This window comes from Bombina bombina, chromosome 6, assembly GCF_027579735.1.
Source record: "Bombina bombina isolate aBomBom1 chromosome 6, aBomBom1.pri, whole genome shotgun sequence".
Lineage (NCBI taxonomy): Eukaryota > Metazoa > Chordata > Amphibia > Anura > Bombinatoridae > Bombina > Bombina bombina.
This window is the reverse complement of record NC_069504.1, coordinates 481,487,834-481,512,642: the sequence shown is the minus strand read 5'-3', so window position 1 is coordinate 481,512,642 and position 24,809 is coordinate 481,487,834. Positions and strand designations below refer to the sequence as shown.

Below are 24,809 nucleotides of genomic sequence, written 5' to 3'. Positions count from 1 at the left end.
CAAGAATAAGAACTTAACCTTGTTTACTGACTCAAAGTTACAATACAATGGCATTATAGTAAGGCTCCTAGGACCCTTACAATTTGATAATGTGTTCCTGATATATCACAATAACAATTTAGGGAATTTTAATATAGAAGGTTACTCATAAGATAGAGGACGAATTTCATTTAAAGGGGCACACTAGCTGATAAGTCAAGAAATCAAATTGCTATTAAACTTGAGTACATATGTAGATGTGCGAGAAGTACACCAGCAGCCTAACATCACTAAACAGAAATGAGGTATCAACACAACCAATAAACACCAGACTTCGACCAAGTAGATAAACCTTCATATAATACCAGGGGCCACTCTAAAACGGTATCCAGAGGTGAACCACTCAATATCCAATAAGAGCACCACAATATATATTCAGACAATTGTGGCAATTCTGGGGCTATTTATAACCCAGGCATTCACCAGGCGGTAACTTTTCCCGAACGGATCTCCTAGAGGGAGTTATTACATATACACAATACTGGGGCATTCTACCATTGGAGGACACCTCTCATTTACCCACAAACTACTAATAGGGATAATTATAACACTTACGTTGGCAGAAGTCTGAAAATGACCCAAGCAATATAAACTGATAACTTTACCTCTATTTTGTTTGTTTTGTACCCTCTTGAGAACACACTGAGGTTTTTCAGAATATAAATACTTTTGATTCCTGAGACATTTTGGCCCCAGGTCGCCATTCACTCACTCTCACACTGTCTGATTTTTTTAATTTGCATAACCCCATTTTAATATCACCATTAAATGTTACATTTTAAAATCCCCCATTTCTTTGGGTTCTATTTCTTATGGTACCAGTTGTGATTTTTTCACTTTGTCACTTTTATCACTAGATAAGTTTATACTGTTAGGTAAGGTCGGGCAGACTTGCTGGGCCTATGGCTCTTATCTGCCGTCAATATCTATGTTTCTATGTTTCTATGCTGGTGAGTGCTACTTAAGTACATTCTTCCAATTGCGTTTGCAATTGATATCTCCTGGTTTGTTCCTCACAATGTACAGCACCTAAGTCCCATCGTATATCTTTATTTAATTCTCTCTCCTACTACAAAAAGAGATAGGAATAGAATTTGGGACACAGCACCAGTAGAGCCGTCGTTTTTCTCTTTTGCTTCACACATAAAGAATCAAGAAACAAGGTAAACCATAAAGTAAATGTGATACTTGCTTACTTAGAAGAGACCTGCCACCCCACCTGCTCATAAATACCCGGCCCCTCTCTGGATATCTAGGTTTCTACTTTTAGCATTCTCCTCTACCCTGCTCCCATCCCTCCATCATCTCCTTGTCCTTTACTATCCTACCGAACCCAAAGCGGCTGTACAATCAGCACTGGGGGAAACCAAGTACCACTAGATACACTGATTCTTCGCAACTGTAAATTGTAAGGGCTAAATAGTATAATATGTAAGTTATGTTCAGAAAAGAAAAGACATACATGATCACCGCAGACTGTATCCACATGTGAACCACTTCTTTAAAACATTGTGTCGTATAGTTTAATGCTTTATGGCATTGTAAACCGAACTCGAAATGAGTATGTTCATGGTATGTCTTTACATAAATAAAGTATTTAAAAAAATAAAAAAAAAAATAACACAAGTTTGGACATAAAACAAAAGTAATCAATAATAAAATGTTTTAAAGTGGTAAAGCATTTTATTACTGTGTTACTGCTTGACCAGAACTGTGTTTAAAAGGGACAGTCTAGTCAACTTTAAACTTTCATGATTCAGATAGGGTGTGTAATTTTAAACAACTTTCCAATTTACTTTTAACATCAAATTTTCTTTGTTCTCTTGGTATTCTTAGTTGAAAGCTAAACCTAGATACGCTCATTTGCTCTCTTATCTGAATGCATTTGACAGTTTTTCACAGCTAGAGGGTGTAAGTTCATGTGTGTCATATAGATAACATTGTGCTCACACCCGTGGAGTTACCTAGGAGTCAGCACTGTTGCATGTCTGTCAAAAGAACCAAAATAAGGGGGCAGTCTACAGTGGCTTATATACAAGGTAATCACAAAGGTAAAAAGTATATTAATATAACTGTTGGTATCAGGTTCCTTGGTTATTTGAATCACAACTGCAGAGTCTAAATAAATTATATTTGTTTCACAACTGAAGTACAGGCTATTATATCAGCATAGACTGTTTTATTCAGAGTGATTTTTATAAGTAATGGCAGTAAGTCTTTATATGGTTATATTATATCGTTATACCATATAAATATTTAGAGGCTGAAAATAAGTATTATTATTAATAACAACTTTTGACAATAATTGTGCTCGAACCCAAATGTGAGAGATAGTGTTCATTGTAATAATCACTGAGGCATGAGAGATGTGAGACACACAGACTGCAGCTGCTGACAGGGGCGTGACCTGCTGCGAGACACAGCACACAGAGTAAGGCTTGCAGCGTGGAAATCTGAACACAGACTAGTGATTGTAAATGGAGCTGTGAGACAAGCTGAGTTGTAAGGAGCTGTATGGCACGCTGAGATGTATGAAGCTGTGTGACGTCACATAAAGTCCGTTACTGTCCGGTATGAGAATGTATTCAAAGGAAGTTCATAGAATTAAATAAAACATTCGTTGCAATCAAAGTAATTTCTGAGAGACAAAGTCAGTTTACAAAAGTTCAAAAAGGCAACATGAAATTTGTAATTAGCCGTTACCTAAGGCATCCAAGGTAAATTATATTTGATACTAATACCGTAGTAGTAGTTGGTAGAATCCTCCTGTTGGAAATTAGATAGCAATTCCTGTAGAAATGAGGAGTTGAATAACTTAATACTTCTTGGAATAGCAATCTTCAGGATGAATGAGACTAGTTGTTATTAGTCCCTTTGTGACCAAACTGCAGCTGGTATTTGTAAATCCAAATGTTAAAGTAGTAGAAGTAAAACTTCTTTTGATAAGTATATAGCTTATAAGAAAGAGAGCACTGGTTTCAGCAAACAATACTCAACAACTAAGCACTTGTTTGGGGCGGGGTGATGCCTTAAGTACAGGTGAGGAAGGTGAGTTGAGGCAAAAAGTAAAAGCAGGACTGGAATCCTTACAGATCCCCCCCCTCAAGCAAGCCGACCACGGGTTGGAATTTAGGTCTGTTTGGATATCTTCTATGAAAACGAGCAATAAGCTTTGGAGCATTAATGTGTGCATGAGGTTCCCAAGTATCATCCTCTGGGGCGAACCCTTTCCATCGGACCAGATACTGTAATTCCCCATTATAAAATCTTGAGTCCAAAAGATCATAAACTTCATAGACATCAGTGCCCAATTGAATAGGAGAAGGGGGTAGAAGAGGTACATCAGGTTTATCTCCCAAGTAGGGTTTCAATAATGATACATGGAAAGTTGGGTGGATGGGTAAAGAATCAGGTAGATCAAGCCTGACGGCATTTTCATTGATGATGTGTAGAATTTTGAATGGGCCAAGGAACAACCCAGCCAATTTTTTACTTGGTAAGTGCATTTTAATGTTTTTGGAAGATAACCAAACATAGTCCCCTATAGTATATTTCGGAGAAGCTCTACGACGTAAATCATAAAATTTCTTCTGAGACGCCTGAGCTTGTTTGATGTTATCTCGTAAATGTAGGAAATTTTCAGCTATGTTTTGTGTTAGCACATCAACAGATGGTGAGTCATGTGTAGAAGTCGTTTGGATAGTGAATCTTGGATTAAAACCATAGTTGGCGAAAAAGGGAGAGTAATTTGTAGTGCTGTTAATGGTATTGTTATAGGCAAATTCAGCCATGGAGAGAAAGGAAGTCCATTTATTTTGATGATATGAGCAATAACATCGTAGATATTGCTCAAGCCACTGATTGAGTCTCTCAGTTTGGCCATTAGTCTGAGGGTGGAAGGCTGTGCTTAACCTTTGATCGATTTGGAGTGCTTTAGTGAGTGCTTTCCAGAAGCGTGAGGTGAATTGGGTTCCTCTATCAGTAGTTAAAATGGATGGTAACCCGTGGTATCGTACAATATGGTTTAGAAATAAATATGCTGTTTCAATGGAAGTGGGTAACTTATGAAAAGGAATAAAATGTGCCATTTTAGTAAAATGATCGGTAACAACTAAAATGGTGGTTTGTCCAGAACTAGGTGGTAGATCAACTATAAAATCCATTCCCAAATGAGACCAAGGAGATTCCGGTACTTCCAAAGGAATTAAATAGCCATAGGGAGGTCTCCTTTCTGGTTTTGATACTGTACAGGTTGTACAATGTTGTATATATTCCTTTATACTGGTTTTCATCGATGGCCACCAGTAACTTCTGGAAATGAGCTCATGTGTACGTTTGATTCCTGGATGACCAATTAGTGGAGGGTCATGATGATCTTTGATTATTTTCTGTCTGAAACGTTCTGGAATATAAAGTTTAGAACCATGGAAGTAAAAACCATCCTGGAGGGTTAGGCTATCTAGTAGGGTTTGGTCTTCTGAAGAAAGATCAGATTGGTATTCCTTATCCTGTTGAGATAGGATAACAAGGAATCGAGTAGGGGGAAGAATGCTAGTAGGAGAGTCTTCCTGTATAGGTCTTGGATCTCGTCGAGAGAGTGCATCTGCCTTCCCATTTTTTGAACCCGGCCTGTACATGATTTGGAAATTGAAACGACTAAAGTAGAGACTCCATCTCACTTGACGTCCAGATAAAGTTTTATTATTTTGTAGATATTCCAAATTCCGGTGATCCGTATAAATCACTATAGGTAGGGAGGTACCTTCAAGGAGATGTCTCCAGAATTCGAAGGCTCTTTTAATGGCTAGAAGTTCCTTGTCCCCAATGGAATAATTGATCTCTGCTGGAGTCATAATTTTTGAATAGAACCCAACTGGGTGTAGTGGTTCTGTAGGAGACTGTCTTTGGGAGAGGACAGCGCCAAGAGCATAATCTGAAGAATCCACCTCTAGGGTATATTGAAGGTTTGGATCAGGATATTTCAGAATGGGGGCAGATGAAAAGGAATTCTTTAGGAAGTTGAACGCATCATCCTGTTCTTTAGTCCACTGGAAAGAGCAATTAGCACTAGTTAATTTAGTCAGAGGTTTTGCAATTTTAGAAAAATTGCGAATGAACTTTCTGTAATAGTTACTGAAACCAAGAAACTTTTGTAGTTCTTTCCATGTTGAAGGTGTGGGCCATGATTTTACTGCTTCCACTTTGTTATCTTGCATTTGAATCCCATTTGGGCTGATGGAGTAACCCAGGAACTCTATTTTGTTGGTGTGGAAAATACATTTTTCCAATTTGGCGTATAGCCGATGGACTTGGAGTCTTGCTAAAACCCAACTAACATGTTTGATATGTTCTTCTAGATTTGTGGAATAGATTAAAATGTCATCTAGGTAGACAACAACACATGTGTCAAGGAGATCATGGAAAATGTCATTAATAAAGAACTGGAAAGTTGCGGGTGCGTTAGTTAAGCCGAAAGGCATAACTAGATATTCAAACAACCCATACCTAGTTCTAAAAGCGGTAAGCCACTCATCCCCCTCACGGATACGCACTAAATTGTACGCCCCTCTCAAATCTAATTTAGTAAAAATCTGAGCATGCCTGAGTCTTTCTATGAGTTCAGGAATGAGGGGGAGAGGGTATCGGTTTTTTATGGTTATTTTGTTCAATTGTCTGAAGTCAATGATAGGCCGAAGAGATTGGTCTTTGTTCCGCACAAAGAACATTCCTGCACCAGCAGGAGAAACCGAAGGACGGATAAACCCTTTCTTTAGATTTTCATCTAGGTAAGTTTTTAGATGATCCAGTTCCGGTTGACAAAGTGGGTATAAATGTCCAATAGGTGGCGTGGTTCCAGGTTTCAGTTCAATAGGGCAGTCGTAGATTCTGTGTGGGGGAAGGGTATCTGCTTCCTTCTTACTGAAGACTTCAGAGAACTGCTTGTACATTTCTGGTATCAGAGTTTCTGATGTGGAGGATAAACTGTGAAAAAAGGTTCTATGGCAAGTCTGTTGACAGAAATCAGAATTTAATTGAACTTTTAAGGATTTCCAATTAATATCAGGTTTGTGTAGCTGTAACCAAGCTAGCCCAAGTACTATTGGGAATAATGGAGAAGTGATTACATCAAAAGTGAGATGTTCATGATGTGTTTTTAATGTAGTGACAGAGAGCGGGATGGTGTGATGTGTAATTGGCCCTGATGATATCTCAGAGCCATCAACCACACGAAGGAAAATAGGAGACAACTTTTTTATCAATGGTATTTTATTTTTAAAAACCAGAGAACTGTCAATGTAGTTTCCTTGTGCTCCTGTATCCAAGATGGCTGGAATGGTCAGTTGTTTATTTGCCCACTGTAGAGAAAGAAGTAAAGAACAATGAAGAGGGTTGTTATGCTTTGACTGGAGAGAAAGATTGGTATGGTACTTACTCTTCTTGTTCTGTGGCAAAGATGGGCAATCCTTTAAAGTATGAGATGAGGATGCGCAATACATGCAGAGGCCTCTAGTCTTCCTTCTGATACGTTCTTCAGGAGTTAGAGGTCCTCTGAAAAAACTTATATCCATTGCTTCAGCACCAGTTGAACCAGTATGAGGACTGTTAGAAGTGGGATGGTTAAAAACCTTATCCTTCTTATGAACAATTTCAGGGTATTGATGTTCAAATCTTCTTTCACGTAATCTCCTATCAATTTGCCTGCTGAGCTTCATAAGGCCTTCCAATGTTTCAGGTAACTCAGTTCGGGCTAATTCATCTTTTACTGCGTCAGAGAGTCCAAGTCTGAACTGGTTTTTTAAAGCAATGGCGTTCCACTGAGAGTCAATAGAATATTGCTTGAATTCTGTTATGTAACATTCAACAGGTTTGTTACCTTGTTTTAAGTTCCTCATCTTTTTCTCAGAAGTATACTGTAGGTTAGAATCATAGTATAATTCATCCATGATATCCAGAAAAGATGAAAAAGATGAAAGAACAGCATTATTTGTCTCAAAGAGAGTGTCTGCCCAAATGCGAGGTTCACCTCTTAAATAGCTTATCATTGTAAGGACTTTAACCCTATCATTTGGGTATGTTTTAGGTTTAAGGGTGAAATTAAGCAGACAAGCATTTTTGAATTGACGGTATAAATTCCTATCTCCATTGAAAAAATCTGGAGGTGCAATAAATGGTTCTGACAGATTGTCAGGAAGGCTCTGTTTAATAGAGACAGTGTCTTTTATTACTTTTCTTAAAGTTTCATTTTCTAATTGTAACTCTCTAAAGGCTTGACTAAGTTGGTCAACTCTTTGTGTTAAATTATAAACAATTTGAGGAAGCTCTGCTGGATCCATATTTTATGGCTTAGTTGTTATATCAGGTTCCTTGGTTATTTGAATCACAACTGCAGAGTCTAAATAAATTATATTTGTTTCACAACTGAAGTACAGGCTATTATATCAGCATAGACTGTTTTATTCAGAGTGATTTTTATAAGTAATGGCAGTAAGTCTTTATATGGTTATATTATATCGTTATACCATATAAATATTTAGAGGCTGAAAATAAGTATTATTATTAATAACAACTTTTGACAATAATTGTGCTCGAACCCAAATGTGAGAGATAGTGTTCATTGTAATAATCACTGAGGCATGAGAGATGTGAGACACACAGACTGCAGCTGCTGACAGGGGCGTGACCTGCTGCGAGACACAGCACACAGAGTAAGGCTTGCAGCGTGGAAATCTGAACACAGACTAGTGATTGTAAATGGAGCTGTGAGACAAGCTGAGTTGTAAGGAGCTGTATGGCACGCTGAGATGTATGAAGCTGTGTGACGTCACATAAAGTCCGTTACTGTCCGGTATGAGAATGTATTCAAAGGAAGTTCATAGAATTAAATAAAACATTCGTTGCAATCAAAGTAATTTCTGAGAGACAAAGTCAGTTTACAAAAGTTCAAAAAGGCAACATGAAATTTGTAATTAGCAGTTACCTAAGGCATCCAAGGTAAATTATATTTGATACTAATACCGTAGTAGTAGTTGGTAGAATCCTCCTGTTGGAAATTAGATAGCAATTCCTGTAGAAATGAGGAGTTGAATAACTTAATACTTCTTGGAATAGCAATCTTCAGGATGAATGAGACTAGTTGTTATTAGTCCCTTTGTGACCAAACTGCAGCTGGTATTTGTAAATCCAAATGTTAAAGTAGTAGAAGTAAAACTTCTTTTGATAAGTATATAGCTTATAAGAAAGAGAGCACTGGTTTCAGCAAACAATACTCAACAACTAAGCACTTGTTTGGGGCGGGGTGATGCCTTAAGTACAGGTGAGGAAGGTGAGTTGAGGCAAAAAGTAAAAGCAGGACTGGAATCCTTACAGTTGGTTATGCAGAACTGGGGAATGGGTAATAAAGGGATTATCTATCTTTTTAAACAATAACAATTCTGGAGTAGACAGTCCCTTTAACCCCCAACAAAGGGGGTAAAATACAGCATTAAAGCAGTGCATTTCCATCCTGGAGCTGAGCCAGCATATGTGCATAGCAACCAAACAGTTTTGTTAACCTGAGGATCACCATTTTACACCAAAAAGAAACAGGCTTCACTTTCAGGGCTGATTGAGCCTACCCCCTTCACTTGCTGCTGCATACGAGGTGGCTGAGAGCATTGGCATCACCATGACTTGCAAGTGACAATGCCATGCAAGCTCCAGAAACCTGGAAGTGGCACTACTGGGAGGGAGCTGGATGGAGGAGAAATAAATGTAAAAACAAAAACAAAAAATTGCTTCCTTAAGTGCTATAAACCCCCAAACCCACTGCTTGAAAGACAGACAATTAAATGCTCTTCCAAACAGAGTGTTTCTTGTCACAATTATTTAATAAAAACAACAAAAATAAAAAAAACTCAATTAAAAATATATAATTAAAAAATACACAATATTTAGTAAAAGAGTAGACAGGATAGATAGTGTCTCAATGTCTTTAATAAAAAAATAATGTTTCTGTCACAAAGCTAGAATACTCGTCCAGAGACTCCCAATTGGTTTATTAAACAATAATTAAATTGAAAAAGCAAAAGAAGGATGAGAAATGCATTTCAAACCTACCTAAAAGCATAATACAAATACCAATCAGCTGTTTTTAGGATGATACGAAGCAGCAAAATTAACAGAATGGTCACCAAAAGCATGTTCCGGCATTAACCATTTGGGGACAGATTACGAGAGGCACGCTGTTTCATGAGAGACATATTTTGTTTATCGCAACTGTTTGTGGCAATCGGAAAGGAGTGCACGGATTACAAGTTGAAAGTAAATGTGAAGGCATGAAAAAAAAACTACAAATTGGGCTTTAAAATAGTGATACATACACATTAGTGCTGTGCGATTAATCACATATATTTTTAAATAGATAATATATATTCCTATATATATATATCTGAATATATCTATACCTATATAGAATTAAAGATAGGTATAGACATACATTATACTAAAAAACATCATATAAACTTTGCATTCAAATATTATTCACATAGCAGAATGTTCTATTTATTCATAAATACACACACACATTCTGCTATGTGAAGAACATTTGAATGTGAAGTATATATGATGATGTTTAGTACAATGTATGTCTATACCCATCTATCATTCTATATTAGGTAAAGATATATTCAGATATATATATGAATAACAGAATTTATGTTTACCTGATAAATTACTTTCTCCAACGGTGTGTCCGGTCCACGGCGTCATCCTTACTTGTGGGATATTCTCTTCCCCAACAGGAAATGGCAAAGAGCCCAGCAAAGCTGGTCACATGATCCCTCCTAGGCTCCGCCTTCCCCAGTCATTCGACCGACGTAAAGGAGGAATATTTGCATAGGAGAAACCATATGATACCGTGGTGACTGTAGTTAAAGAAAATAAATTATCAGACCTGATTAAAAAAACCAGGGCGGGCCGTGGACCGGACACACCGTTGGAGAAAGTAATTTATCAGGTAAACATAAATTCTGTTTTCTCCAACATAGGTGTGTCCGGTCCACGGCGTCATCCTTACTTGTGGGAACCAATACCAAAGCTTTAGGACACGGATGAAGGGAGGGAGCAAATCAGGTCACCTAGATGGAAGGCACCACGGCTTGCAAAACCTTTCTCCCAAAAATAGCCTCAGAAGAAGCAAAAGTATCAAACTTGTAAAATTTAGTAAAAGTGTGCAGTGAAGACCAAGTCGCTGCCTTACATATCTGATCAACAGAAGCCTCGTTCTTGAAGGCCCATGTGGAAGCCACAGCCCTAGTGGAATGAGCTGTGATTCTTTCAGGAGGCTGCCGTCCGGCAGTCTCGTAAGCCAATCTGATGATGCTTTTAATCCAAAAAGAGAGAGAGGTAGAAGTTGCTTTTTGACCTCTCCTTTTACCAGAATAAACAACAAACAAGGAAGATGTTTGTCTAAAATCCTTTGTAGCATCTAAATAGAACTTTAGAGCACGAACAACATCCAAATTGTGCAACAAACGTTCCTTCTTTGAAACTGGATTCGGACACAAAGAAGGCACGACTATCTCCTGGTTAATGTTTTCCCAAGATTAAAATAATTCCTCAAGGCTATGGAGTATAAAATATGCTTATATATAAATCGATTTAGCCCAGAAAATGTCTACAGTCTTAAAAGCCCTTGTGAAGCCCTTTTTTTCTTTCTGTAATAAAAATGGCTTACCGGATCCCATAGGGAAAATGACAGCTTCCAGCATTACATCGTCGTGTTAGAATGTGTCATACCTCAAGCAGCAAAAGTCTGCTCACTGTTCCCCCAACTGAAGTTAATTCCTCTCAACAGTCCTGTGTGGAAACAGCCATCGATTTTAGTAACGGTTGCTAAAATCATTTTCCTCTTACAAACAGAAATCTTCATCTCTTTTCTGTTTCAGAGTAAATAGTACATACCAGCACTATTTTAAAATAAACTCTTGATTGAATAATAAAAACTACAGTTAAACACTAAAAAACTCTAAGCCATCTCCGTGGAGATGTTGCCTGTACAACGGCAAAGAGAATGACTGGGGAAGGCGGAGCCTAGGAGGGATCATGTGACCAGCTTTGCTGGGCTCTTTGCCCTTTCCTGTTGGGGAAGAGAATATCCCACAAGTAAGGATGACGCCGTGGACCGGACACACCTATGTTGGAGAAAAATATTTAAAAAATACATAGAACATGATCTGCTATGTGCAGAACATGGTAATGTGAAATATTAAAGTAAATAAAGAGTATAACATTTTATTAAACATTGTCAGGGTATTGGTGAGTAATATTAAAAAATACATACATATACATATATATATATATATATATATATATATATATATATACACACACACACACACACATATATATATATACACATATATATATATATATATATATATATATATATATATAAATCTCAACAGATAATATGTGTAGTATTTCAATATTTATGAAATGCCCTGAGCATTGCTAAATGCAAATCCATTTGTCAAGATTTGGAAGCTAAATTTAGAAATAAACCCCCCTTTTTCTGGTTACACATCAGAGAACAAAGGAGCAGACATTTGTATAGATAAAACTGATGGGCCACTTCAAAGAAATTTTAGCACATGGAACTCTCAGGTTGGGTGACCATATAAGGGCTTCCTGTCTAAAAGGTTTAGTTCACCACAGACCCCCCTGTAAAGACAGCAGACATTCAGTCTAAACTGACTTTTGAAGCTAGCTGAATCTCAGGGGATGTAGTAATTAGCATTTGTGTGAAATACAAATGAGAGTTCCTTTGAAGGTCCAATACACCTATATGTCTGGAAAATGCTATCATTTATCAGATGCCAACATATGGGAGACTAAATCTCAAATAAATGAAATGTGCCTAATCTTCATAATAATTTCAAACATCCAAATCATATTGAAAAGAAAAAATAATAATATATATATATATATATATATATATATATATATATATATATATATATATATATATATATATATATATATATATATATATATATATATTCTTATTTTTTTTATCTGAAAATTATACTATATTAAATAAATGTCTGCTGTACTGAATAATTAGCTGCATTGGTAAATTTAAAATGTGTTCCAAAACCTCAAAATAATAACACTGCTTCTTTTATTTCAGGCAGCTGATAAACCAGCGAGATTCCAAATATGAATGAATACAGATGCAATAAGCTATCCTATTAAAGGGACAGTCAACACCAGAATGTTTGTTGTTTTAAAAGATAGATAATCCCTTAATTACTAATTCCCCAGTTTTGCATAACCAACACAGTTATAATTATACACATTTTACCTCTGTAATTACCTTGTATCTAAGCCTCAGCAGACTGCCCCCTTATTTCAGTTCTTTTGACAGACTTGCAGTTTAGCCAATCAGAGCTGTCTCCATGGTAAATTCACGTGCATGAGCTCAATGTTATCTATATGAAACACGTGAACTAATGCCCTCTAGTGGTGAAAAACTATCAAAATGCATTTAGATTAGAGGCGGCCTTCAAGGTCTAAGAAATTAGCATATGAACCGCCTAGGTTTAGCTTTCAACTAAGAATACTAAGAGAACAAAGCAAAATTGCTGATAAAAGTAAATTGGAAAGTTGTTTAAAATTACATGCCCTATTTGAAACATTAAAGGTTTTTTTGGACTCGACTGTCCCTTTAATATGTCACAGATAGGGGTCCATATTTTAAGCATTGTTGAGACATGTGCCATAATAAAATGGAACATATATACATATATATATGAGCTAAAAAGATGGATGTAGGGGTGGCGCTGTAAAAACACCCTAAAAATATATATTCTGATGTGACTGGAGTGTTAAATTTGCTGCCTATGAATATCTATCTAGAGAAAACTGTGCCCCCAGGAACAGTGAACCTGATAGAATAAAATGTGTAATGGAATGGGGAAAAAAGGGGGATAGGGAATATTCAAGATGGCGCAACACTCAAAAAGTGTGACCCCTAGATATGGGTGTCTGATTATAAGTTAGTTTAAAAAACCCAGTTTGCTGGAATAAAACAACTGATTAATGTATATGTCTGGGTCTCCAAATGATAAAAATGCTGTAGATAAGAAAAAGGGATAACGGTTAATATTTGGTAACACTATTATAAGCTATTATATAGTTGGATAACATATGGTATCTAAAAATGAATGTATACAATATACACAATTAACTATGTTGGAATGTAGTTAACAATATAATTGTTCTAGCCACGTAGCTGGTGTAATTCCCACTGGATAGTGTATGACAGATTAGGTGCACAAAGATATATATCAAAATGCAGCCATCTGCTTCAGGAGTAACCTAAATATTAGCAGATGTAACTACGCTTGGTACTTTAAATATTATATTAGCCTAAGCGTAGCATATGTAGTGATAAAAATAATAATAATGATAGAGCAGTTTCAATATCGAATTTAGATCACAAAAAATAGCCAAATAAAGTTCAAAATATAAGTCCAATATTGGTGGAAAACTTCAATAGCTGTAGGTAGATGCGAGTAATGCAAATGTTTAGGCAAATATAACAATGTATCCACGTTCCACAACGAGCCCGTTGGGAGTATACTTACACTCCGTTACCTCAATCTAATGAGGTAAGTGCCGCGCAGTGTATAGGTAGTTCTCCCTCCCGGTATCTGTGGTATAGTGGAGCGGTGTCCTCTTATGATCCAGAGATCTCTTTAGTACTCCCTCTCGAATTTGGCTTCCTCTTCAGGGTATGTGCTGTCTCTCGCTCTCTCTTGTGGATGGATGTTGAAACAGGTAAGTAGAGAGCTTGGAAAAATCCTCCTCACTGCAAAAATGCAGAGAGACTTAGAGCTGTTTTCAAAAACAAAAACAAAGCTTCCAAAGGAAAAATAAATACATGAGTTCGCTGGAGAGTCTAGGAGCAAAAGGTTAGGCAAATTAGAATAAAGTCCATAAATAATTAGAAGCCAAGAAAGCTAGTGACAGGCGATTTAACACAGCATATGCTAAGAGCTATGTTATAATATATGTTATATTATAACATAGCTCTTAGCATATGCTGTGTTAAATCGCCTGTCACTAGCTTTCTTGGCTTCTAATTATTTATGGACTTTATTCTAATTTGCCTAACCTTTTGCTCCTAGACTCTCCAGCGAACTCATGCATTTATTTTTCCTTTGGAAGCTTTGTTTTTGTTTTTGAAAACAGCTCTAAGTCTCTCTGCATTTTTGCAGTGAGGAGGATTTTTCCAAGCTCTCTACTTACCTGTTTCAACATCCATCCACAAGAGAGAGCGAGAGACAGCACATACCCTGAAGAGGAAGCCAAATTCGAGAGGGAGTACTAAAGAGATCTCTGGATCATAAGAGGACACCGCTCCACTATACCACAGATACCGGGAGGGAGAACTACCTATACACTGCGCGGCACTTACCTCATTAGATTGAGGTAACGGAGTGTAAGTATACTCCCAACGGGCTCGTTGTGGAACGTGGATACATTGTTATATTTGCCTAAACATTTGCATTACTCGCATCTACCTACAGCTATTGAAGTTTTCCACCAATATTGGACTTATATTTTGAACTTTATTTGGCTATTTTTTGTGATCTAAATTCGATATTGAAACTGCTCTATCATTATTATTATTTTTATCACTACATATGCTACGCTTAGGCCAATATAATATTTAAAGTACCAAGCGTAGTTACATCTGCTAATATTTAGGTTACTCCTGAAGCAGATGGCTGCATTTTGATATATATCTTTGTGCACCTAATCTGTCATACACTATCCAGTGGGAATTACACCAACTACGTGACTAGAACAATTATATTGTTAACTACATTCCAACATAGTTAATTGTGTATATTGTATACATTCATTTTTAGATACCATATGTTATCCAACTATATAATAGCTTATAATAGTGTTACCAAATATTAACCGTTATCCCTTTTTCTTATCTACAGCATTTTTATCATTTGGAGACCCAGACATATACATTAATCAGTTGTTTTATTCCAGCAAATTGGGTTTTTTAAACTAACTTATAATCAGACACCCATATCTAGGGGTCACACTTTTTGAGTGTTGCGCCATCTTGAATATTCCCTATCCCCCTTTTTTCCCCATTCCATTACATATATATATATATATATATTATTTTTTCAAAGTTACCATTTAATGTAACGTTTTGGGGTGTTACCCCCTTCGTCAGACAATAGAAAATAACAATCCACAACCTGTTACAAACCGTGTCTTTTAAACTACCCTAAGTGATACAGTTTCAAGTCAACACCCGTGATGCCACTCCCACAATTAGCATACAACACTGTGTGCGACTATCTAATCATATAAACACAGAAAATATATATTGAACACCTAATCCCACATATGCATGAAAGAGCCATAGAGCAACAGACATGCAGGAAATTGCACAGAACTGGTTAACAAAACATAGAAAACAATGAAAAGGGTAGTGTGATAATAGTACCTGATAAGCTGTAAATACCTTGAGTTGATTAATGCCGGCAGGTGGTTGTCATAGCAACCATATCAACAATAATACGGCCCCCAATCAAGGGAAAGGTATATGCAAACCAATCAAATGCTCTAGAACATGGAGGAACGCCCAACCCACCCACCCCCCCCAACACACAAAAAATTTTTTAGATATAGTGGCCAGCATTGGAAGTAAACATAAGCATAAAAAACATAATTTATGCTTACCTGATAAATTTATTTCTCTTGTAGTGTATCCAGTCCACGGATCATCCATTACTTGTGGGATATTCTCCTTCCCAACAGGAAGTTGCAAGAGGATCACCCACAGCAGAGCTGCTATATAGCTCCTCCCCTCACTGTCATATCCAGTCATTCGACCGAAACAAGACGAGAAAGGAGAAACCATAGGGTGCAGTGGTGACTGTAGTTTAATTAAAATTTAGACCTGCCTTAAAAGGACAGGGCGGGCCGTGGACTGGATACACTACAAGAGAAATACATTTATCAGGTAAGCATAAACTATGTTTTCTCTTGTTAAGTGTATCCAGTCCACGGATCATCCATTACTTGTGGGATACCAATACCAAAGCTAAAGTACACGGATGATGGGAGGGACAAGGCAGGAACTTAAACGGAAGGAACCACTGCCTGTAGAACCTCTCCCAAAAACAGCCTCCGAAGAAGCAAAAGTGTCAAATTTGTAAAATTTTGAAAAGGTGTGAAGCGAAGACCAAGTCGCAGCCTTGCAAATCTGTTCAACAGAGGCCTCATTTTTAAAGGCCCAGGTGGAAGCAACAGCTCTAGTAGAATGAGCTGTAATCCTTTCAGGGGGCTGCTGTCCAGCAGTCTCATAGGCTAAGCGTATTATGCTCCGAAGCCAAAAGGAGAGAGAGGTTGCCGAAGCTTTTTGACCTCTCCTCTGTCCAGAGTAAACGACAAACAGGGCAGATGTTTGACGAAAATCTTTAGTAGCCTGTAAGTAAAACTTCAAGGCACGGACTACGTGCAGATTATGCAAAAGACGTTCCTTCTTTGAAGAAGGATTAGGACACAATGATGGAACAACAATCTCTTGATTGATATTCCTGTTAAAAACCACCTTAGGTAAAAACCCAGGTTTGGTACGCAGAACTACCTTGTCTGAATGAAAAATCAGATAAGGAGAATCACAATGTAAGGCAGATAACTCAGAGACTCTTCGAGCCGAGGAAATAGCCATCAAAAACAGAACTTTCCAAGATAAAAGTTTAATATCAATGGAATGAAGGGGTTCAAACGGAACTCCCTGAAGAACTTTAAGAACCAAGTTTAAGCTCCACGGGGGAGCAACAGTTTTAAACACAGGCTTAATCCTAACCAAAGCCTGACAAAATGCCTGGACGTCTGGAACTTCTGCCAGACGCTTGTGCAAAAGAATAGACAGAGCAGAGATCTGTCCTTTTAAAGAACTAGCTGATAAGCCTTTGTCCAAACCCTCTTGGAGAAAGGACAATATCCTAGGAATCCTAACCTTACTCCATGAGTAACTCTTGGATTCACACCAATAAAGATATTTACGCCATATCTTATGGTAGATTTTCCTGGTGACAGGCTTCCGTGCCTGTATTAAGGTATCAATGACTGACTCGGAGAAGCCACGCCTTGATAGAATCAAGCGTTCAATCTCCATGCAGTCAGTCTCAGAGAAATTAGATTTGGATGATTGAAAGGACCTTGTATTAGAAGGTCCTGCCTCAGAGGCAGAGTCCATGGTGGAAGAGATGACATGTCCACTAGGTCTGCATACCAGGTCCTGCGTGGCTACGCAGGCGCTATCAGAATCACCGATGCTCTCTCCTGTTTGATTTTGGCAATCAGTCGAGGGAGCAGAGGAAACGGTGGAAACAGATAGGCCAGGTTGAAGAACCAAGGAGCTGCTAGAGCATCTATCAGCGTTGCTCCCGGGTCCCTGGACCTGGATCCGTAACAAGGAAGCTTGGCGTTCTGGCAAGACGCCATGAGATCCAGTTCTGGTTTGCCCCCACGATGGACCAGTTGAGCAAACACCTCCGGATGGAGTTCCAACTCCCCCGGATGAAAAGTCTGACGACTTAGAAAGTCCACCTCCCAGTTCTCTACGCCTGGGATGTGGATCGCTGACAGGTGGCAAGAGTGAGACTCTGCCCACTGAGTTATCTTTGAGACTTCTAACATCGCTAGGGAACTCCTGGTTCCCCCTTGATGGTTGATGTAAGCCACAGTCGTGATATTGTCCGACTGAAATCTGATGAACCTCAGTGTTGCTAACTGAGGCCAAGCTAGAAGAGCATTGAATATTACTCTTAACTACAGAATATTTGTTGGGAGGAGTTTCTCCTCCTGAGTCCACGATCCCTGAGCCTTCAGGGAGTTCCAGACTGCGCCCCAACCTAGAAGGCTGGCGTCTGTTGTTACAATCGTCCAATCTGGCCTGTGAAAGGTCATACCCTTGGACAGATGGACCAGAGAAAGCCACCAGAGAAGAGAATCTCTGGTCTCTTGATCCAGATTTAGTAGAGGGGACAAATCTGAGTAATCCCCATTCCACTGACTTAGCATGCATAATTGCAGAGGTCTGAGATGCAGGCGCGCAAATGGCACTATGTCCATTGCCGCTACCATTAAGCCGATTACTTCCATGCACTGAGCCACTGACGGGCGTGGAATGGAATGAAGGACACGGCAAGCATTTAGAAGTTTTGATAACCTGGACTCCGTCAGGTAAATTTTCATCTCTACAGAATCTATAAGAGTCCCTAGGAAGGAAACTCTTGTGAGTGGTGATAGAGAACTCTTTTCCACGTTCACTTTCCACCCATGCGACCTCAGAAATGCCAAACTATCTCTGTATGAGACTTGGCAATTTGAAAGCTTGACGCCTGTATCAGGATGTCGTCTAGTTACGGAGCCACCGCTATGCCTCACGGTCTTAGAACCGCCAGAAGTGAGCCCAGAACCTTTGTAAAAATTCTCGGGGCAGTGGCCAACCCGAAGGGAAGAGCTACAAATTGGTAATGCCTGTCTAGAAAGGCAAACCTTAGGAACCGATGATGATCTTTGTGAATCGGTATGTGAAGGTAGGCATCCTTTAAGTCCACTGTGGTCATGTACTGACCCTCTTGGATCATGGGTAGGATGGTCCGAATAGTTTCCATTTTGAATGATGGAACTCTGAGGAATTTGTTTAAGATCTTTAGATCCAAGATTGGTCTGAAGGTTCCCTCTTTCTTGGGAACCACAAACAGATTTGAATTTGAATAAAATCCCTGTCCTTGTTCCATCCGCGGAACTGGATGGATCACTCCCATTACTAGGAGGTCTTGCACACAGCTTAGGAATGACTCTCTTTATCTGGTTTGCTGATAACCTTGAAAGATGAAATCTCCGTTGTGGAGGAGAAGCTTTGAAGTCCAGAAGATATCCCTGAGATATGATCTCCAATGCCCAGGGATCCTGAACATCTCTTGCCCACGCCTGGGCGAAGAGAGAAAGTCTGCCCCCCACTAGATCCGTTTCCGGATAGGGGGCCGTTCCTTCATGCTGTCTTGGGGGCAGCAGCAGGCTTTCTGGCCTGCTTGCCTTTGTTCCAGGACTTGTTAGGTTTCCAGGCCTGTCTGGAATGAGCAACAGTTCCCTCTTGTTTTGGAGTGGAGGAAGTTGATGCTGCTCCTGCCTTGAAATTTCGAAAGGCACGAAAATTAGACTGTTTGGCCTTTGATTTGGCCCTGTCCTAAGGAAGGGTATGACCCTTGCCCCCAGTAATGTCAGCAATAATTTCCTTCAAGCCAGGCCCGAATAGGGTCTGCCCCTTGAAAGGAATGTTGAGTAATTTAGACTTTGAAATCACGTCAGCTGACCAGGATTTAAGCCATAGCGCCCTACGCGCCTGGATGGCGAATCCAGAATTCTTAGCCGTTCGTTTAGTCAAATGAACAATGGCATCAGAAACAAATGAGTTAGCTAGCTTAAGCGTTCTAAGCTTGTCAATTTCATTCAATGGAGCTGTCTGCCTCTTCCAGGGCCTCAAACCAGAATGCCGCCGCAGCCGTGACAGGCGCAATGCATGCAAGGGGCTGCAAAATAAAACCTTGTTGAATAAACATTTTCTTAAGGTAACCCTCCAATTTTTTATCCATTGGATCTGAAAAAGCACAACTGTTCTCAACCGGGATAGTGGTACGCTTTGCTAAAGTAGAAACTCCACCTTAGGGACCGTCTGCCATAAGTCCTGTGTAGTGGCGTCTATTGGAAACATTTTTCTAAATATAGGAGGTGGGGAAAAAGGCACACCGGGTCTATCCCACTCCTTGCTAATAATTTCTGTAAGCCTTTTAGGTATAGGAAAAACATCAGTACACACCGGCACTGCATAGTATCTATCCAGCCTACACAATTTCTCTGGAATTGCAACTGTGTTACAGTCATTCAGAGCAGCTAATACCTCCCCAAGCAATACACGGAGGTTCTCAAGCTTAAATTTAAAATTAGAAATCTCTGAATCAGGTTTCCCCGAGTCAGAGATGTCACCCACAGACTGAAGCTCTCCGTCCTCATGTTCTGCATACTGTGACGCAGTATCAGACATGGCTCTAACAGCATTTGCGCGCTCTGTATCTCTCCTAACCCCAGAGCTATCGCGCTTGCCTCTTAATTCAGGAAATCTAGATAATACCTCTGACAGGGTATTATTCATGATTGCAGCCATGTCCTGCAAGGTAATCGCTATGGGCGTCCCTGATGTAATTGGCGCCATATTAGCGTGCGTCCCCTGAGCAGGAGGCGAAGGGTCTGACACGTGGGGAGAGTTAGTCGGCATAACTACCCCCTCGACAGAACCCTCTGGTGATAATTCTTTTATAGATAAAGACTGATCTTTACTGTTTAAGGGGAAATCAATACATTTAGTACACATTCTCCTATGGGGCTCCACCATGGCTTTCAAACATAATGAACAAGTAGGTTCCTCTGTGTCAGACATGTTTAAACAGACTAGCAATGAGACTAGCAAGCTTAGAAAACACTTTAAAACAAGTTTACAAGCAATATAAAAAACGTTACTGTGCCTTTAAGAAACACAAATTTTCCCAAATTTTGAAATAACAGTGAAAAAAAGCAGTTACACTAACGAAATTTTTACAGTGTATGTAATAAGTTAGCAGAGCATTGCACCCACTTGCAAATGGATGATTAACCCCTTAATACCAAAAACGGAATAACAAATGACAAAAACGTTTTTTAAACAGTCACAACAACTGCCACAGCTCTACTTTGGCTTTTTACCTCCCTCAATACGACTTTTGAAGCCTTTTGAGCCCTTCAGAGAAGTCCTGGATCATGCAGGAAGAAGCTGGAAGTCTGTGTCTGTAATTTTTGCTGCGCAAAAAAGCGCTAAAATAGGCCCCTCCCACTCATATTACAACAGTGGGAAGCCGCAGGGAACTGTTTCTAGGCAAAATTCAAGCCAGCCATGTGCAAAAAACTAGGCCCCAATAAGTTTAATCACCAAACATATGTAAAAAACGATTAAACATGCCAGCAAACTTTTTAAAATACACTTTTATAAGAGTATGTATCTCTATTAATAAGCTTGATACCAGTCGCTATCACTGCATTTAAGGCTTTACTTACATTACTTCGGTATCAGCAGCATTTTCTAGCAAATTCCATCCCTAGAAAAATATTTTAACTGCACATACCTTATTGCAGGAAAACCTGCACGCTATTTCACCCTCTGAAGTTACCTCACTCCTTAGAATATGTGAGAACAGCAAAGGATATTCGTTACTTCTGCTAAGATCATAGAAAATGCAGGCAGATTCTTCTTCTAAATACTGCCTGAGATAAACAGTACACTCCGGTACCATTTAAAAATAACAAACTTTTGATTGAAGAAATAAACTAAGTATAAAACACCACAGTCCTCTTACGACCTCCATCTTAGTTGAGAGTTGCAAGAGAATGACTGGATAAGACAGTGAGGGGAGGAGCTATATAGCAGCTCTGCTGTGGGTGATCCTCTTGCAACTTCCTGTTGGGAAGGAGAATATCCCACAAGTAATGGATGATCCGTGGACTGGATACACTTAACAAGAGAAATAATAATAAAAATACATTTGCCTGAACAATAGCCAGATACATGATATAACGTCACTCAATAATAGTAATACCAATAGTAATAACACAAGCCCTAATCCAAGTAAATAGCCGTAGGGCTGGTACACAATGGCACCCTCTAATAAAGTGCTGCAGAAGGAACTAAGCGATCTCAGCGAAGTCATACACCAACCAGTGTAGAGGTGTGTCCTCGGTAGCCAATCAGGGGAATAGATACTACGATGCAAATTAACCTAAACATAAAATAGCATAAGAGAAGACATAAGAGCCAGAGAATCAACTATTACTTAAGCATTGCTACATCTAATTGAAAGTGGGATAGCTAGCTGTGCCGATAGTGTATGTCGGCATGATCGGTGTAGCCGGAATATATCCGGTATGGAGGCGTGTCGTAATTGGCCAATAAAGGGGCTACAATCTACGGAATCACTATATTACGTAGATGTGGTACAGATGACCACTCGTATTAAGAATAATCTGAGACAACATGCTGGGCTGATATAGTGTACGTTGGCGTAATCAGTGTAGCAGTGTTATGCCCAGTATAGAGGCGTTTTACCATCAACCAATAAGGGGGCTACAGTGAGTGGTATGTGGTGTAACCACAGATTCTAAAGAGGCATGATATATGATGCAATATGTAAGTGTTGTGAACATGGCGTAGTGTAGATGGCCACAAAGTACAATATTAATGTAAATGTTTAAACAATGTCTACTGGACTCAGGGGACCTTGAAAAACAGGGGGGGGGGGAGTTTTACACAGCAACAACATGCTCCCCAACCATAATAGTGTAGCATAAAGCTAGCCAACGGTTGTAAAGGTAACACAGAACAGGATATAAATATAACCAAGGTATAAATCAGGGACCTGTTAGCCTAACATTAGACAGGTGATATAGCCAGTTGGATAAGTACTTAAGATGGACCCAAGAAGAAAGGGAAGAGAACAATACATCGGACTAGATGGAAACATGGACAAATTATATACAAAAGTAGGGAGACCATCCCTGTCATATATATGAATCGCAACACTCCTGTTAAAGTCTGATAACAATGGAGAGAGGCCCTACAGAAAACAATGCCAGTTCAGGTGAACATTTAGGCCGTTCAGGGCCAGGAGTACCCAATATGTGGGTCCACCTTGCTTCTCTTTGCAGAACAATTTTCCCTCTGTCCCAACCTCTAGATAAAGGTGGTACGTGGTCAATGATTGTGTATGTCAGATCAATTACTGTAGGTCCTTTTAGGACAAAGTGTCTTGCCACCGGTTGGTCCGATGTTCCCTTCAGAATTTCAGCATGTATAGCTGACCTGTGGTTGGCCATTTGTGTCCTCAAGTCGTCAGTCATTTTGCCAATGTAAAACAGGCCACATGTGCAGTGGAGTAGGTACTCAATATACGTGGTTGTGCACATCAGTTGGTATCTATGCTTGTACTTCATCTTTTTGGTAGGATGAGGGAAGTATGGTCCCGTTTGTAGGGCACTGCAAGTCGTGCAGCCAAGACATCTAAAGCAACCAGGTTTTATTTTATCCAACCATGACTTCTTCTGATCGCAAGAACGGGGGGCCGTCTTTACCAGCATGTCCCTTAGTGATGTTGCTCTAAGAAATCCCATTCATGGTGGCACCATATTTTTAAATGGCAATGCTGGATCACTCCTCACGATGTCCCAGTGCTTGTTGAACGAATCCCTAAGGCATACTTTGTCATTTGTGTATGTTGTCACAAAAGTGAGTTGTTCTTGGGGTGCCCGAGTTCTGGAGGTGTCCAGTTCCATCAACTGTTGGTCTAGGATTTTAGAGGGGTACCCTCTGTCCTGGAACCTTTTGTACATTTCCTCCATCTGTTGCTGGGCTTTTTCTTTGTCCGGGTTGTTCCTTTGGACCCTTTTGAACTGGGATTTAGGCAGGAATCTCTTGAGTGATGGTGGATGTCCACTAACAAAAGAGAGCAGCGAGTTCCTATCCGTCTCCTTACTGTGAACTGTACTCTTCAGAAGGCTTCCATCCTTGAATAGCTTAAGATCCAGAAAATAAATCCTTCTGTCATCAGTCTCCATTTTGAACTTAAAGGGAAAGTCTACACCAGAATTTTTATTGTTTTAAAAGATAGATAATCCCTTTATTACCCATTCCCCAGTTTTGCATAACCAACACAGTTATAATAATATGCTTTTAACCTCTGTGATTATCTTGTATCTAAGCCTCTGCAAACTGCCCCTTTTTTCAGTTCTTTTGACAGACTTGCAGTCTAGCCAATCAGTGCCTGCTCCCAGATAACTTCACGTGCACGAGCACAGTGTTATCTATATGAAATATGTGAACTAACACCCTCTAGTGGTGAAAAACTGTTAAAATGCAATCTGAAAGAGGTGGGCTTCAAGGTCTAAGAAATTAGTATATGAACCTCCTAGGTTAAGCTTTCAACTAAGAATACCAAGAGAACAAAGCAAAATTGGTGATAAAACATAATTTATGTAAGAACTTACCTGATAAATTCATTTCTTTCATATTAGCAAGAGTCCATGAGCTAGTGACGTATGGGATATACATTCCTACCAGGAGGGGCAAAGTTTCCCAAACCTCAAAATGCCTATAAATACACCCCTCACCACACCCACAAATCAGTTTAACGAATAGCCAAGAAGTGGGGTGATAAGAAAAAAGTGCGAAGCATAAATATAAGAATTGGAATAATTGTGCTTTATACAAAAAAAAATCATAACCACCACAAAAAAAGGGTGGGCCTCATGGACTCTTGCTTATATGAAAGAAATGAATTTATCAGGTAAGTTCTTACATAAATTATGTTTTCTTTCATGTAATTAGCAAGAGTCCATGAGCTAGTGACGTATGGGATAATGACTACCCAAGATGTGGATCTTCCACGCAAGAGTCACTAGAGAGGGAGGGATAAAATAAAGACAGCCAATTCCGCTGAAAAAAATCCACACCCAAAAATAAAGTTTAAATCTTAAAGAAAAAAACTGAAAATATAAGCAGAAGATTCAAACTGAAACAGCTGCCTGAAGTACTTTTCTACCAAAGACAGCTTCAGAAGAAGAAAACACATCAAAATGGTAGAATTTAGTAAAAGTAT

General features: G+C 39.1%; 2 protein-coding genes across 2 annotated transcripts in view; one reads left to right on the top strand and one right to left on the bottom strand.

Annotated features, from left to right (window-relative positions):
- The window catches only part of VPS13C (vacuolar protein sorting 13 homolog C), a 1,402,311-nt gene that overhangs the window by 1,338,058 nt on the left and 39,444 nt on the right, over positions 1–24,809 (bottom strand).
- The window catches only part of LOC128663125 (C2 calcium-dependent domain-containing protein 4C-like), a 96,037-nt gene continuing 79,031 nt past the window's right edge, over positions 7,804–24,809 (top strand). Inside the window, exon 1 of the mRNA XM_053717306.1 lies at positions 7,804–7,885. The gene's annotated coding sequence lies outside the window, so the exon portion shown is untranslated. The remainder of the gene's footprint in view (positions 7,886–24,809) is intronic.